Source organism: Ornithorhynchus anatinus, chromosome 2 (genome assembly GCF_004115215.2).
Source record: "Ornithorhynchus anatinus isolate Pmale09 chromosome 2, mOrnAna1.pri.v4, whole genome shotgun sequence".
Classification (NCBI taxonomy): Eukaryota; Metazoa; Chordata; class Mammalia; order Monotremata; family Ornithorhynchidae; genus Ornithorhynchus; species Ornithorhynchus anatinus.
The window spans coordinates 40,836,546-40,854,406 of NC_041729.1; the positions used below are offsets into that span (position 1 = coordinate 40,836,546).

Sequence of the window (17,861 nt, forward strand, 5' to 3'; positions counted from 1 at the left end):
CTGCTTTCTTGAAAATGGCAAGCAAGATATCCATCAGCAGGACCTAGGAGGCAGTCAGTCTAAAAGCAATGTTACTGCAACACAACTCAGATTGTAAAGTCCTTGAGGAATACTGCTGTACTCTACCACCGTGTCAGAACAGTGCCTAGTATTCGGTAGCTGTTGAGTACTGATTGATAAGGCAAATGTGGAGGATGGATGAAAGCAGGATCCTCAAGCAGCTACTGAATAGCAGCTTGTCCTTTCCTGCCTAACTTCGCTAATCTCCCACTACAACTTAGCCCTCACACTTCACTCCTCCTCCACCAACTTACTCGCTATACCTCCATCTTGTCTTATCTCACCACTCACCCCTTGCCCATGTCCTCCCTCGGGCTGGAATTCCCTTCTTCTCCATATAGACCAGACTACCAATCTCCCCACCTTCAAAGTCTTTTTATTAAAATCACATCACCTCCAAGAGGCCTTCCCTGATTAACTCTTCATTTTCCCAACTATCCTCCTTCCCTTCTGCATTACCTATGGACTTGGGTCTGTACCCCCTAAACACTTTGATTCTCTCCCCATCCCAACTCCACATCACCCTTAAGCATTGTGATACTCATCCCATCCCACAGCACTTATGTACATATCCTTTATTTTACTGTCAGTCTCCCCCACTAGACTGTATGCTTCTTGATGGCAGAAATTTTTTCTACCAACTCTATTGTATTGTGCTCTCCCAAGCGCTTAGTCCAGGTATGCAGTAAGCACTCAATAAAAACCACTGGTAAAATGCTTGGGCCTTTAGGTTAAAGAATGAATACAGTCTCCATCCTGAAGAAACTCTCAGTCCACTAGATCTGGGGTCTTTATACTTTGGGCTCCTTTCATGGTCAGGGAAGGGGTTCTGTGTATGCCTGAGAAAAAGAGCCAGCATTCTATGTCCAGGCTGCCCCTGATAGGGGATCCTCTTGGAGATAAATGGAGTCCAGCAGTTGCCCAGAACCCCTTGGGTAAGCAAAGCCACCAAGTCCAGCCTCAAGAGCTGACCCCATCTATCCCCCTTGGGAAGAGAGAGCATGTAAATTAGGGTCACCCCCTGGATTTTTCTTTCCTTTTTTCTGACAAATCCCCCAAGGGAACCGAAAGGGGCTCTGCCAGGCTTTCAAGCAAAGAAGATAGGAGGGGTATTTCTGACCGGCAGTCCTCTCCTCTCCCCAAACCAGGCCACAGACCAGATGCACCCACGAGCCTCTCCACCCTCAGGCTGGAGCCTCTCCCTTCCAAAAATTTCCAGTTGACTTTCTGATTAGTCTACTTGCTAATATTTTCATGTCGCTTCCCCTGCTGTCGCGTGAACTCCAAGTAGGCAGAGAACACTTTTCTTATACCTGTTGCACTTTCCAAAGTGCTTAGTAGAGCACCTTGCATCCACAAGGGGCTCAAATTCCACTGCTGCTTACTACTACTGCTAGACCCCGCTTGGATTCTTCTGTGCCACTGCTTGCTATCTGACTCCAGGACATCTGTCCTGCCTCTGCCTGGGAATAGCCACTGCTACTTGGCCTTCTTCTCCCCCACCTCCCCATCAAGAAACCCCTCTAGATAAGAGCAGCTTGTACCTGGGATTTCAGGCCTCCTGGCAATTTGGGGCATCAGAGAGGTGAAGCTGGCTGGACTGGTTCTTGCTGAACCTCAGGGTGTGGGGTAACCATCATCGGTGACTGGTGGGTGCAGGGAACTAATGTACGTGGTCCCTGGGTGTTAGTCTGTAAGACCAGAGCTCCAACTGCAGAGAGGAAGAGAGAAAAACAAAGACATATGAGGGGCGGAAGAGAGAAATAATGAAAACAATGGTTCAGCTATCAAAGAGTGAGCGTGCGCAGATATCAAAACATCCCATCAGATATAATGATAAAGACATAAGACATGAAAGAATTAAACAGATGGGACATATATCCAAAACAAAATCAAGTAACAGACATGTTGAATCAATAGAAAAGTGAATCAGCCATCCGAGAGATGGGAAGGAGAGAAAAAAATACTGGGGAACTCCTCATCTTCCCACCCAAACCCTGTCCTCTCCGTGACTTTTGCATCACTATATACAGCACCACCAACCTCATTGTCTCACAAGCCCATAACCTCGGCATTATCCTCAATTTATCTCTCATTAACCCACATATTCAATCTGTCACCAGATCCTGTTGGTTCAACCTTCACATCACTAAAATCCAACCTTTCCTCTCTATCCAAACTGCTACCATGTTGAACCAAGCACTCAGCATATCCTACCTTGACTACTGCATCAGCCTCCTTGCTGACTTCGCTGCCTCTTGTCTCTCACCACTCCAATACATACTTCACTCTGCTGCCGAGATTGTTTTCTTCAAAACCATGCAGTCCATGTATCCCCACTCCTCAAGAACCTCTAATGGTTGCCAATCAATCTCCTCATCAAACAGAAACTCTTTACCATAGGTTTTAAAGCACTAAATCACCTTATCCACTGCTACCTTACCTCTCTGATTTCTTACTACAACCCAGACCACACATTTCACTCCTCTAATTCCAACCTACTCACTGACTCCTTTATCCCACTGCTGACCATATCCATATCTTGCCTCTGGTCTGGAATAATAATAATAATTATGGTATTAAGTGCTTACTATGTTCCAGGCACTGTACTAAGTGCTGGAGTGGATACAAACAAATCGGGTTGGACAAAGTCCCTGTCCTAGTCAGGATCACAGTCTCAATCCCCATTTTACAGATGAGGAAACTGAGGTACCAAGAAGGGAAATGACTTGCCCAAGGTCACATAGCATACCAGTGGTGGAGCCAGGTTTAGAACCCATGACCTTCTGACTCCCAAGGCCATGCTCTATCCACTACACCATATTGCTTCTCATGCTGAAACTCCCACTCCCACAGATATGTATCATATCTGATACATAATCACTCTCCTCACCTTCAAAGCTTTATTGAAAGGTACATCTCCAAGGGGTCTTCCCCAACTAAGCCCTCATTTCCTCTTCTCCCACATCCTTCTGCATCACCCTTGCACTTGGATTTGTACCTTTTATTCATGCCACAGCACTTATATACATATCCATAATTTATATTAAATTATTATATTAATTACAGAAGCAGCTTTGCTTAGTGGATAGAGCATGGGTCTGGGAGTCAGAAGGACCCAGGTTCTAGTCCCGACTCTGCCTCTTGTCTGCTGTGTGACTTGAGCAAGTCACTTTGCTTATCTGTGCCTCACTTACTTCATCGGCAAAATGATATTAAGACTATGAGCCCCATGTGGGATGTGGGCTGTACCCAATGTGAATACCTTATATCTACCCCAGCACTTAGAATAATGCCAGGCACGTAGTAAGCACTTAACAAAAACCATAAAAAAGTCTGTCTCCCCCTCTAAACTGTAAGCTCCTTGTGGACAGGGAATGTGTCTACCAACTTGGTTATTTTGTAGTCTCCCAAGTGTTTAGAACAGTAATATGCACACAGTAAATGCTCAATAAATATGATTGATTGGTTGACTGGAGATAGGTAGGATGACTGATTTTGAAGGGAAGAGAGTCAGGAACAAGGGACAGTAGCTAGACCAGGACAGATGCAAAGAGGTGGGCTGTAGGAGCAGATTATGTGCTCCTCATTAGTATAGTGGTGAGTATCCTTGCTTGTCATGCAGGAGATCGGGGTTCCATTCTCTGACAGGGAGAAAATTAATTTTTAGAGAAGCAGCTTGGTTTAGTGGGAAGAGCACAGGTTTGGGAGTCAGAGGTTGTGGGTTCTAATCCCAGCTCTGCCATTTATCAGATGTGACTTTGGGCAAGTCACTTCACTTCTCTGTTCCTCAGTTACCTCATCTGTAAAATGGGGATTAAGACTGTGAGCCCTACATGGGACAACCTGATTACCTTGTATCTACCCCAGGGTTTAGAACAGTGCTTGGCACATAGGAAGCATTTAACAAATACCATCATCATTATTATTATTATTATTGTAGGGGCTCTGAGAAATGATCAGGCAGCGTTATTGGCTGGGTGGGGAGATTGGAACTCGGGCTGAGTCTCTATTTCCAATGCCTGATGCAGGCTTAAGACAGAGAGATTGTAGTGTGAGGGATGGAAGAGTCCTTAAGACTGGAAGCTCCTTGAGGGCAGGGGTCATGTCTACTAACTACAGTATTTTCCCAAAGGCTTAGTACAGTGCTCTATGCAGAGTAAGCATTCAATATTACTGATTAAGAGGTCATCTCAACAATTCTCCTGCTTCTAAGTAGATTACTACAAAACCCTTCTGGATACAATAGGATCCTTTTTTTAAAAAGAATTCCAATAAAAGAGGATCTAAAACTTCCCTCATCACCCAGTTCAGTACGGCCTAGGTGTGTACTTTCTTTTTCTCTTCCTTCCTTCCCTCCTTTCTCTCTCACTCCCCTTCTCCCTCTCCCTCCGCCAGGCACACCTCTCCAGGCTCTCCTGAGCCAAGTTGGAAACTTAAAATGAAAAAGCATCAGAGACCTGAATAGAATTGTGGCAAGCATTAAGGAGATGGGATAGATAGTCGACAATGTAGGTTTCAGACAGGCATCAGACACTTTAGATATCTTCACGAAAGCAAGTACACGGCTAACCAGGGGGCAGATATGAGCAGTGTGAAAGACAAGCAGATGTGCTTCTGGCTCACTTAGAAATCTTAACCCCCAACTGAGGAAAGGAATGGCCAGATGAAAGTGCTTAGTACAGTGTCCTGCACCCAGTAAGTACTCAATAAATATCCCTGATTAGTCAGGAAAGCAGAAAGCTGGAGTTGACCACTGGCAATCAGGAGATTAAAGGACAGAGGAGTTCCAACTGGAGAGAAGTGGCCCGATGAGAAAAACAGACTTGTGTGCTGGATCACACAACACCTAGGATCCAGCTGAACTAGGGAGCAGAAAGGACAGCTGGGTATTCTCCATGACCGGTAAGAGATCTCAGTGTCCTTCTAAAGCCGGGCAGATCCAGCGCTGAAGTGCAGCTTACCATCCGGATGGCAGACTAAGCACTAGAAACCAATATCCCCTCCGCCATCCCAGGGGCTGTGAGATCACTTCGGGAGATTTGGGATATAGCAAGACGGGGTCTGGAAAAATGCAGTACAGCGTTTGTGCAGCCACTGGACAACCGTGTCCTGGCCAGAATGATCAACTACAGCCTATGAGGCTGAAGCATGTGCACCATCAAAGGGAGGAAGACTCAAAACTGCCATCCGGCCTCAAAGCCTGGGGGCAGAGCAGCAGCCCAGGGACGGGCACCACATTGCCGAGGAGGCACGTCAGATGTGCTAACTGGCAGCATCGGGAGAGGAAGGCACTTGGCGTTTACTAGTGTATCATTGTTTTAAGGGAACAGAAGGAGCCTTTGATTTATTCGAGGGATGGATGTGCATTTGGGGAAAGCAGACATTTGTACTAATGACTGTCGCCTCAGCGGGACTCAGGAAAATCTCTTCAATCTCCCTGTGACTTATCACTTGGCAAAACAAATACATGACAGATTCAGGCAAATACGCCAACCAGGCAAAGTCCCTCTCCAAGGCAGCTCCCAGTGCAGACAGTCAGAGGTGCAAGCAGCCCAACTTGGGCCCTAAAGCCAGACAATGCCTTGGCACTGGGCTCTGGAGAAGACTGGGCCCTGGCCCTTTAAGGGGGAAGGGAAAAGCTTTCTCCTGGCATCTGGATTTTCCCTATAAGGAAATGAGTTCAGGTGGGCCAGAGGAACTTTGTGTAGGCCAGCCTCCGCCCAGACCACCTGTCAACCTGGCTGCAGCTTAGTGGAAGCAGGACTAGGGAGGCAGAGTCAGAAACCTGAGTGGGAAGGGGAGAAGAGGGGAATGATAGATCCCTGCTCAGTGGGTTGCACTTTTACATGGTCTTCCTGAGCTCAGCAGAACCCCAGGGCCCAAACACCTGGGTCTGGCCCTCCTCCACGTCAAACCAGATATGAGACCTGCAGAGTCCAGAATGACCTCATGGCTTGGTGATGCAACCACATGGGAGGAAGTGTGGCCTAGTAGAAAGGGGAAGGGCCTGCGAGTCCGGTTTTCCTCCCAGTTCTGCTGTTGTCCTGCTTGCTGGGTAACATGGGGTAAATTTCTTAATCTCTCCATGCTTCAATTTACTCATCTGTAAAATGGAGAAAAATACTATAATTACCTACATAATTGCCCCACACCGATTTATGATGAGAAAATAAAACATTATTTTTGTACCACAAAAACATAGGCGCTGATAACGGCATGTGTCGGAGAGGAAGAGGGGTAGGAACAGAGTGAGATAAGGCAGCACAGACAGGATTGTGCAGAGGGAAGGGACTTCCTTTGTTTAAAGCACAGCAGTAAGAGTCAGAGAAGATGGGACAGGGGTTATCAAAATTTATTAAGTACCTCCTATAGGCAACAACTGGGAGAACCAATAGAAGTAAGAGATACAGTTCCAAGGGTCCTGTCAGCTTTCTCCCCTCCTTTTCTTCTTTTTTCTCCTGCTTCCCTTACTGCCTGACTTAATTCTTATATAACTCCACCCCTGTTTGATGCTGAAAAAAGTAGGAGCAATTATGCAATATGATGACTATTCTCTAGACCTCTTAGATTGGGATCCCTGTGTGGGACAGCACCTAGATCTGGTCTGATGATCTGGTATCTATCCCATCACTCTGCACAGTGTTTGGTACAGAGAACATGCATAACAAAGAGAAGCCCTGTGGCTTAGTGGAAAGAGCACAGGTTGGGGAGTCAGAGGATGTGGGTTCCAATCTTGGCTCCACCACTTGTCTGCTGTGAGACCTTGGGCAAGCCACTCAACTTCTCTGAGCCTCAGTTACCTCATCTGTAAAATGGGGATTAAGACTGTGAGCCTCACGTGGGACAACCTGATTACCTTGGATTTGCCCTAAGGCTTAGAACAGTGCTTGGCACATAGAAAGTGCTTAACCATTATTATTATAGGCACCACACAACTGTAGCTATCCCAGTGGGCTACTGTGCCTGGTCATCTGTGGATATCTCCCACTCCACAGCCTCTCCCCTGCCAAAAACAACTCCAAAGGCAGGGTGAATAGGGCAGAGTTGACTGTCCATGTCAGGGGGCTGACCAGGGGAACATTATTGGCTCAGCCTGGCTTGGGCAGGGTGTGAGGGGATTGGATGGAAAGGCTGTCATGCTGAACAAATTCCCCTGCCCTGTCCCAAGCCAAATCTACCCAGGGTAGATTAATCAATTAATCAATCGTATTTATTGAGCACTTATTGAGCAGAGCACTGTAATTGGTGTTTGGGAGGGCATACTATAAGAGACTTGGTAGACACATTCTATGCCCACAACGAGCTTACTGTCTAGAGGGGGAGAATTTCATATCCCCAGTCACAGTTGAACTTCCACCCTCCCCGAGGATGGCTTAGGACCTTGCCCTTGCTTCAGCGAAGAGCAGAGTGGGAGAGACTGCCATCAGCTGCCTCCCACTGCTTCTGTTACCACCAAAGACTACAGCTTCATAAAAGATGCTAGGCAGCACACCTTCATTCCCTCTCCTGATCCAGCCTGGCTGGAGCCAGTTCAAGTGTCTTCAAAGAAGAGTGCACAGTTTGGGGAGTGTGTTTGTGTAGCATTTATTGAGTGCCTCCTTTGTGTAGAAGCCAACTGTGGTTCAGGGGAAAGAATCCTACTCTGTGAATCAGGACTCCTGGGTTCTAGTCCAGATTATGCCTGTTGCTGCCTAGCATGGATGAGGACCACATATGCACTTCTCTTTTGATGATATTTGATATTTGCCAGAAACTGTAGTAAGCTTTAGGGTAATTATAATGTTGGTATTTGTTAAGCACTTACTATGTGCAGAGCACTGTTCTAAGCGCTGGGGGAGATACAGGGTAATCAGGTTGTCCCATGTGAGGATCACAGTCTTAATCCCCATTTTACAGATGAGGTAACTGAGGCACAGAGAAGTTAAATGACTTGCCCACAGTCACACAGCTGACAAGTGGCAGAGCTGGGATTCAAACCCACGACCTCTGACTCCCAAGCCCGGGCTCTTTCCACTGAGCCACGCTGTCAGGTTGGACACAGGCCCTGTCCTGTATGGGGCTCACACAGTCTTAATCCTCACTTTACAGATGAGGTAACTGAGATAACTGAGGGACAGAGAAGATGAAATGGCTTGCCCAATGTCACACAGCAGACAAATGATGGGATTAGAACCTAGACCCTTCTGGCTCTCAGGCCCGTGCTCTATCTACTAGGCAACACTGCTTCTCAATGTGCTGCTCCCACCTCCTGCCTTCTCACTTGCTGCAATCTGTGCTGCAGTGAGACCACAGATGACAGGACTGGACCCTACAAGTGATGGTGCCAGGCAAGCCTCTAGGACCACCAATTCATGTGGGCAGCTTTGCCATCCTGAAATCTCAGGTCTAAGGCTCATCTGTGGCTTCCGTTGCGAGGCTCCACCATCACTGTGTGCCGAGCTCTGTACTGGTTGTTTGGGAACGTATTAAACAGAAGAAAATCCACCGGAAGTCACACTATAGTCTTCCCTAGGTCCTGCAAAGAGGGTGAGCCCTGCCCTGGCCCAGACCCCCAGAGGGGAGAGAGCTGTTGACTCCATCTCTAAAAAACATTCAGACAGGGAATTGGTTATAACCTCTTGACAGCCAGTCTGTTTCTACAAAATCCCTTCTCCAAGCTGCAAGGAATAGGGAGTAGGGAGCAGGGAAGGATGGAAGAGGCAATGGGGGACAGTGTCCATATGAACTTTCTCTTGTCCGGAGATGATGGGAGACTCCTGGACCCCAGGTGGGGAACTTAGCTATCACTGGAGCTGGGAGGCCTGAAAATGTCTAAGGAGCAAGGTAACATATTGCTACTTAGAAGGCACTGCTGGGAAGCTGGAGATGATGTAAAACATTTGTATTTCTTTGCCCTTGTGCTGCCTGGAGTCCCTCTCCATTCTAGCAGTAGCAGGGCTGAATGCTAAATGTCACCTCTGAATGAGATCCGACATATACCCTCCTCCGCTCGTTCACTCGATTTAGTCTCTGATGGAGTTTCCTACCCACAGGCTGGCAAACCCACCCCATATGCCCGACCACACTGTGCACAGAGAATTGACCCTGACTGGCCACATAATAATAATATTAACAATAATAATAATAATGGCTGTGGTATTTGTTAAGTTCTAACTATGTGCCAGGCACTGTTCTAAGCACTGGGGTAGATACATGTTAATCAGGTTGGACACAGTCCCTGACCCACATAGGGCTCACACCCTTAATTCCCATTTTACAGATGAAGCAACTGAGGCACAGAGAATTGAAATGTCTTGCCCAAGGTCACAGAGCAGACTAGTGGCAGAGCCGGGATTAAAATCCAGGTCCCTCTGACTCCCAGGCTCTATCCCCTAGATCACCCTGCTTGGAGGGGATAGATGGGGCTTGCTGTGTTCTGAGTCAATTCTCCTCCTCCTTAGCTTGCCAATTTCTCACTATTTGGGAGTCACTTACTGAGTGTGGAGTTTTGTCTACGGCTTTAAGTGCCCTGCCCTTAAGGAACTTACAGTACAATAGGGAAGCAAGACCCTTCACATCCGTGGCAATGTGTGACTACGGGTCCAGGGATAACAAGAATGAGTTTCCAAAAAGGGGAAGGATAGCTGGGGAAAGCCTCCTGAAGGAGGTGGGCTTCCAAACACAAAAGGCAGGAAATAATTATCTTGTTCTACTTGGAATCGTTCATATTTTCTTCAGAATACTGAGTCCGATTTTAGTCACTGCCCTTGAAAAAGGATGTAAAGAAATCAGAGAGAGTCCAGAAGAACAAAAAGTGATTAAAAGGATAAAATAATGCAGGCTCAGAGGAACTGGGGTTACTTAGTGTGAAGAAGAGAAGAGGAAGAGAGGTGAAGGATGCAGACCAGCTGGGTCTTCTACCTACTGAGGGATGACAGAGAGGAAGCGGGCTTAAAATAAAGCCAGGTCAGACAAGAGGAAAATGCACTCAGTTCTCTCAGATGGCAAGTTTTCATTACTATCATTATTATTATTGTATTTGATAAGCACTTACTTTGTATCAAGCACAGTTCTAAACACTGGGGTAGATACAAATTAGATACAAGTTGTTCTGGCTAGAACATTGTCAGAAATTAGGGAATGCTCCTCTGACCTCATTAACTGTTTGGTTGCAACATGCTGGAGTTTCAGAAGACACAGCTTGTGCATATGCATGTAACATCTGACATCACGACTACCTCAGCGGAAGTCTAAATGGGAGGTTTTGCAACAGTGCAACCCTTGCAATTTAGGTTATTTTTTTAAAAAATATTTGTTAAGCACTTACTATGTGCCAGGGACTGTACTATGTGCTGGGGTAGAAACAAGCTAATCAGGCTGGATACATCCACTGTCCCACATGGAGCTCATAGCCTTAAACCCCATTTTATAGATGAGGTAATGGAGGCACAGAGAAGATAAGTGATTTGTCTAAGGTCACACAGCAGACAAGTGGTAGGGCCAGGATTAGAACTGGATCTAGCCTACTGGGTTGAGGCCAGACTGAGACGGGGGAGTTTGGGAAGACTGGAGGCTTTTGGACCTTTGAGGGGTAGAGTGTTGGGGTGCTGAAGGGAAGTAACCAGTGCCTGCTGCACTAGAGAGATACCCTCAGGGCCACTTTCCCTCAGCAAGGCCTCTGCTTAGAACTTTCTGTGTGTGCAAGAACAAGAGGGCCAGCGGAAGTTTCCCCAAATCGACCACAACATCCAGTTGGGAAAGCAGCAGGACCCACAGAGAAAGGAGAGCCCTCACCTTGCCAGCTGATCTTGGAGTAGGCAAAGGCCTTCACCTTCCAGCAGAGCTCAGAGTGGGCATGTCCAGCTGTGGAAGGTGGGACTGGAAGTCACTTTCTCTGGGAAAGCAAAACTCAGGAGCCTCATTGCTCCTCTTTACCACCATTTCCCAGAGAGGAACCAGTATGGGCGAGAATTGAGGTGAACAACAGAAACATGTGAACCTGCCTACGTGTGCACGCACATGTGTGTGGGGAACTAGACCTAGTGAGCAGCATGTAATTGCCTAAAATTGTTACTTAGCGGCGGATGTAAATAACCAAAAAATGCGTAGGGAATGGGGAAATTGTTAATAAATTACAGCTAATTACTTGACGATTAATTAAAATAATGGGTTGGATTTAAATATGCTAATAACACAGAACCTGCTGTAGAAAAGGTAATTTAAATAAAAATAGGAAGAAGTTGAATAGTGCCCTGAGCCTCTCAAGTGGGAGATGTGAGCAGTGGGCGGGGAGGTAGGAGTCAGAACTCAGAATGTAGCTTCCAGGAAGGCAGTGGGTGGTTGGTGGGTGGTTGCAGGTTGGGGGTCCCTGCCTGCAGTTTCCGGAGGCTAGGGATAAGATGTTCAGGAGCGGTTGCCTGAAGGCCAGAGAGGGCATTCTTGCAACAGTGTCCTGCCTCGGGTTGGTTCCCAGGGTCCCCAATGGCTGGGATACCTCAGCACTGCACAGGCAGGGCCAGACTCTCTTTCGGATGGGATACAAAGCAGAGACAAATGGAAAGCCAGAAGTGGTGGGGTCTCAAGGGACTCTCTGGGTCCTCAGGATAGCTGGAAAAGAAAGCAGGAAAGGCCAACAGAAAATTGGCAATAGAGGGAGGATAATGAGAAGAACCAGCCTAGAGAACGCCTGCGGAGCGAGGGAAGATGAGAAGAAAATGACAGACAGGACAGTGTTGACAAACTCCCTGATGCTCCAATTCTAGGACTCTGCTGGGTGAGGAGATGAGCTGTAGGCAGCTGATCTATGTCTTTCCAATTAGTATAAGAGCTGATCTCTAATTTCCATCCAGGCGGGGATCCTCCAGCTCCCAAATGGGGGGAAAGGGGGAGGTAGGAGAAGGGGAAGAGGAGCTGCCCCTAGCAGCATGGCCTAGTGTGAAGCAATGTGATCTGGTGGAAAGAATACAAGTTTGGGAATCAGAGGACCTGGTTTCTAATTCCAGCTCTGCCACTAGCCTCCTATGTGACCTTGGGCAAGTCGTTTAACTTCTCAGTGCCTCAGAAGTCTCATGTGGAAAATGGGGATTTAGATTGTGAGCCCCATGTGGGACAGGGTCCGTGTCCAACCTGATTACCTTCGTATCTACCCCAGGTTTTAGAACTGTGCCTGACACATAGTAAGTGCTTAACAAATACCATCATCATCATTCCTCAACAGCACTACCACCAGGTCCAAATAACCATCTTTGCTAAGGGCTCTCAGTTTGGAATTCAAGGAGTCCTAAGGTCTTTCAGAGGGATCGTTCTCATGAGGGCGACAGGGGAAATGGCCTTTACAGCTCCTCCAGCCAGACTCATCCCAGGTCTGAGCACACCTGAGCATTCCTAACACCAGGGCAGAAAATACTTGAAATAGTGGCTTTTTGGACTATAAACTTTCTGAAGTCCAACCCCCACGCCCCCACCCCAAATCTCTTCCCTCTTCTGTCCCTCAGGTTCACAGGTGAAAAGGTATCATCTAAGTCTCTGGAATTCCATTTGTCTCCCAATCCAAGAAGTCTCAAATCCATCTACTTCCAGGCCCCAGTGAAGGTACAGCCATTTGGCTTGCTATTCCTTACCTTAAAATGTTGAAACGATCACATTCTGCAGGGCACTGTATGATACATACACATCACCTAGGCCCTGCCCTCGAGGAACTTTCATTCAAATATGACACAATGTCCCAGCAAAACATAGAGTTGAATGCCATTTTTCCCCAAAGCCGTCTGTGGTTGTCAGTCTATTTTCTCTGCTGTCAATAAGTCATATTTGTTGAGCCCTTACTGTGTGCAGAGCACTGTCTTAAGCACTTGGAAGAGTACAATACAACAGAATTTAGCAGACATATTCCCTGCTCATAATGAACTTAGAGTTGTCTACATTCTCCTCTCCTGCTGACAGTATCTGCTCGGGCCTGAAGCCAAACCTCCATCTTCATCCTCCTTCAGGCACCTGGGCCAGCCAGGTGAGCTTAATACAGGACAAGTGGCTTCTGCTGTTTCCGAAGAGAGTAAACTGAAGTCCCTGTTTCTCTGGAAACCCCCATGATTGCAGAAAAGGCTTAGCCTCCACCTAGATTGGATTCATGGATTTACCTAGATCCGACAGATGGCCACACACAAATACTGCACATGCATCTTGGCCATTTTAAAGTATATTTTCTTTTTCTGAGGGTTTGAGACCACCTGGATTGGTCCATTTCCAATGAGTCCCAAAGGGCAGTGATTGTGGACTTTGGGAAAGGAGAGCCGTCAGCCTCTGCCTCCTGGTCAGGGAAGGCTTCCTGCAATGGGGTCACCAGTGACCTCCAGATCTAGGTTAGCCACCTGCCGCCTGCATTGGTCCATCCTACCGGCCCTCCGTGGCCCGCAGTGGAGCCACGAGGCACAGTGGGATGACTGGGGAGCACCATGCTGATGGGCTGAGCTCAGGCTGGCCACCATCCACCTGGTTGCTCCTCTGGGAAATCCAAACTCCTCCCCTGACCCGCCCTTACTGATAGGGGTGGGATTTCCCAATCACCTCTGGAACTCCTTTTGAGTTCTACTGGTTCTCCAGGGGCAAGGAGGAAGTGTGGCCCAGTGGAAAAAGCATGGAGCTGGAAGACAGGAGATACAGACTCTAATCCCAACTCTGTCATTGGCCTGCTGGGTGACCTGGAGTAAGTGTTTTACCCCTCGAGTCTGCCTCGTTGTGGGCAGAGAACAAGTCTGTTTATTGTTATCCTCTCCCAACCACTTAGTACAGTGTTCTGCACATAGTAAGTGCTCAATAAATATGACTGACTGACCTCTGTGCCTTAGTTTCCTCTTCTGTGGATAAGACACTTTCTCTCCCTTCTTCTTAGGCTAAGAGTGCTTGGTGGGACAGGAACCATTTCTGTCCTGATCATTTTGTATCTTCCCTAGTGCTTCTCATCTTCCTTCTCAAAAACTCTCCTTTCCCTGACTTTTCCACTGCTGTTGACACCACCACCAACCTTCCTATCTCACAATCTTGGCATTAGCCTTGACTCATCTCTCTCTCCTTTAAGCTGCACATTCAGTCAGTCACTAAATTTGTTTGCTTCTATCTAAACAATATCTCCAGAATTCACTCCTTCCTCTCCACACAAACTCCACACTCATTCAAGCACTTGTCATATTCCCACCTGAATTACTGCATTAGCCTCCTCGCTGAACTCCCTGATCCAGTCTCTCCCCTCTCTAGTCCATATTTCCATATTTCACTGTCCTTCTAGACATTTTTCTAGAAAAAAAAAATCATTCTGTGTACATCTCCCCACTCCTAAAAACCTCCAGTGGTTATCAATCCATCTAATATTAAGCAGGAACGCAGGAACGCTTTGCCAGATTCAAGCCATTCAATCATCTCTCTCCCTCCTACCTATTCTTGCTCCCTTCCCTCTACATCCCAGCACTCACACTTCATTCCTCTAATATCAACCTACTCACTGAAGCTCACTCTCACCTCACCTGACGTCAACCCTTTGCTCATGCCTTCCTTCCTTCCTGGAACTCCCACTACTGTCATATCTGATAGACTATCATTCTCCCCATCTTCCCATCTTCAAAGCCCTACTAAAATCAGATTGCTTCCAGGAAGCCTTCCCTAAGTTCTCATCCTCCTATTTTCCCTCCCTTCTACCTGCCCCAAGCACTTAGTCCCACTCCTAAGCACTTAAGTACTCAGACTACTCCTACAGCACTTATATACTGTAATCTTATATTCAATTGCTTCTCCTGCTATACTACAAGCTCCTTGAGGGCAGAGATAATAATAATGATGGTATTTGTTAAGCGCTTACTATGTGCAAAGCACTGTTCTAAGTGCTGGGGGACTACAACGTGATCAGGTTGTCCCACGTGGGGCTCACAGTCTTAATCCCCATTTTACAGATGAGGTTACTGAGGCCCAGAGAAGTTAAGTGACTTGCCCAAAGTCACACAGCTGACAAGTGGTGGAGCCGGGATTTGAACCCATGACCGCTGACTCCCAAGCCCGGGCTCTTTCCACTGAGCCACGTTGCTTCTCGTGAGAGAGGGATGGTAGAGATGGTGTCTACCAACTATATTGTATTCTCTCAAGTGCTTAGAACAGTGTTCTGCACAAAGTAAGCACTCAGTAAATACTACTGATTGCTCACTAGGCATGTAGTAAAGGCTTAATAGATTCCAAAGCTAATTAACTCCCATAACCTAGCTCTGGGTAACATCTTTTATTCATGGTATTTGTTAAGCATTTACTATGTACCAGGCACTGTACTAAGCACTGGGGTAGATACAAGGTAACCAGGTTGGACACAATCCATGATCTATATGGGGCTCACAGACTTAACCCCCATTTTACAGATGAGGTAACTGAGGCACAGAGAAGTTAAATGACTTGCCCAAGGTCATGCAGCAGACACATGTCAAAGCCGGAATTAGAACCCAGATCCTTCTGACTCCCAGGCCTGGGCTCTATTTACTAGGTCATGCTGCTTCTCTACCTGGGACCATAAGACAGCCCAGCAAAATAAACAAAACCAATCCAGAAATAACACTTGTGGCTTCTCCAGAGGACCTGATTGTGGTGATTCCTGAGTGGCGGGACAAACAACTTCCTTTGGGATCTGAGGCTTTCAGAACTGGAGCAGGGGCTTGGCTTAGTTGACCATACAGGCCTCGGTGAGATTTCAGCTAGAGTCTCATGGCTAAAATCTTCCCCAGCCTCACCAGAACCTTGACCTAGTGGTTTTCCCTCCAATCAAGCTGGCTGGGATTCCCTTAATCTCCCACAAGGGTCTCCCAGGGTTGGGGGCAGGGGAAGAGAAGAGATCTGCAAGAAGAAAGCAAAGGACCCCCTCAAAAAGGGCAGATCATTGGGGGGTTTGGGGGGCCAACTCTTGTCCTTCCCCAGTCCTGACTCTATTGGTGAAACCCCAGGACTCCTAGCTGATGAACCCTGAATAGAAAACCAACCATATAAGAGGGACTGGCAATGGGGCTCACACACAAGTGAGTTTGGTTGGATGGATGGATGGAGGAACTTCTTGTCTGTGAGCAGTTGTGGTAGAAATGGGATTTATCCATAATGGGATTCCATTTTGGCTTTTGCAATGAAATCACAAACCGTTGCAAAGAAGAGAGCCGCCAAGACAGCTAAATGCTAAGCTGCCAGAGAACAAAGACAGATCTGCAAGGAGCTCTGCAGCAATATTACAACAGCCTTGTTGGAACAGGTAACTCCATCCACAATCTCCAGTGTAAGCAAAGAATGGGCATTTCTCCACGATACTGTCTACTGGGCAGTTATCAAGACATGGGCAACAGCCAAGCCAACATGCCAGAATCGGTTCAATGTAAATGACTCAGAGATAAAAAGTCTCCTTGCAGCAAACCAGTTACTGTACCATCAATGCCTGTGCAACCTCATATGACTCAAATCAAAGGGAGGCTTCAGAATCCTGAGTGGCTGCATGTAGATCAGGTTAAGGACACTGAATAATTTGTGGAGGTGAAGGTGGGGAGGGAGGGCAAAACTGAAGGGATTTAGAGTTTTTGCACACCATCTTGAAACCAACCTTTCTCCCTGTGGGTAGAGATGCTCCATGGCTCCTGTACATGGTATCAGAGCCTCTCAAACACAAGGAGAGAATCCTGGAAAAATGGCAACAATTTTCAATGTTCTCCTCAAAACGTCTTCATATATGACAAACCACCAGTCTCCCCCCAGAGGTCTTCCCTGACTATGCTCTCATTTCCCCTATCTGACCTCCCTTCTACACTACCTACGCACTGTATCTCTTAAACACTTGATATTCACCCCAACTCCATGGCACTTATGTATGCATCCTTCTACCTGTCATTTCCCCTAGCTAAAACTTACTTTAATGTCTATCTACCCCTGGATATTCCTCGCGGTCAGGAATAACGCCTACAACCTTGTTGTATTGTACTTTAAGTACTGAGCACAGTGTTCGGCCCAGAATAAGTTCTTAAACTATACCACTAATTGATTGATTAATACACAGAATAAGCTCTCAATCTATTCCATTGTTTGATTGATGCCTTCTACTGAAGATGAAGCCCTTCAAACCACAGAAAACTCCTCAACAGGCAAAGATATGGCTCCTGGCCCAACTACTCAGAGTCGCCCCAGCATTATACTAAGCCCTTACTTAGTACAGTGGTCTGAGCACAGTAAGCACTCAATAAATATTATTGTCTTATCGATTGACTGGCTGGCTGACCGGGATGGCAGGGGTTGCTGGCAGCCCAGTTAGAAATTTATTTTTACTTTCGGCACTTGATAAAGCAAGTATGTGTCGTAGCCCCAGTTCCATGAAATGTGCTCTACGTAGCTACTCTGGTACAAACAAGAGGCCCCCTCGATCTAGAAGCTGGGATACACTTCCGTTCCTGTGAAACCCTTCCCAACTTACAGACTTGGAGCATCATCCATAGTCCTAGAGATAATCATTTCAGAATTGCTGTCTGCACATGACTGTACCTTAGACATATATACTCTAGAAGACATGTAAACAATTGTAAAAGCTTCAACCATTTGTTCCTAATTGTCAATAATGATAAAGAAAGCCAACGTGATGTATCTGCCTGCAAGAGGGAAGCCATTCACACCACCCAAAGTCTACGTCGACAACACAGAGCCAATCACAGAATTCTGTTACCGAGGCGGCATGCTAACGATGCATCAGTGATGGACAAGGAAATAGAAGATCAAATCAAGAAGGCCAGTAATAATAATAATAATAATAATAATGTTGGCATTTGTTA

General features: G+C 46.8%; 1 long non-coding RNA gene across 1 annotated transcript in view; it reads right to left on the reverse strand.

The window, feature by feature from the left end:
* The window catches only part of LOC120638214, a 119,159-nt gene that overhangs the window by 45,045 nt on the left and 56,253 nt on the right, over window positions 1-17,861 (reverse strand). The window contains exon 2 of the long non-coding RNA XR_005659747.1: window positions 1,605-1,771. This is a non-coding gene — a long non-coding RNA (uncharacterized LOC120638214). The remainder of the gene's footprint in view (window positions 1-1,604; window positions 1,772-17,861) is intronic.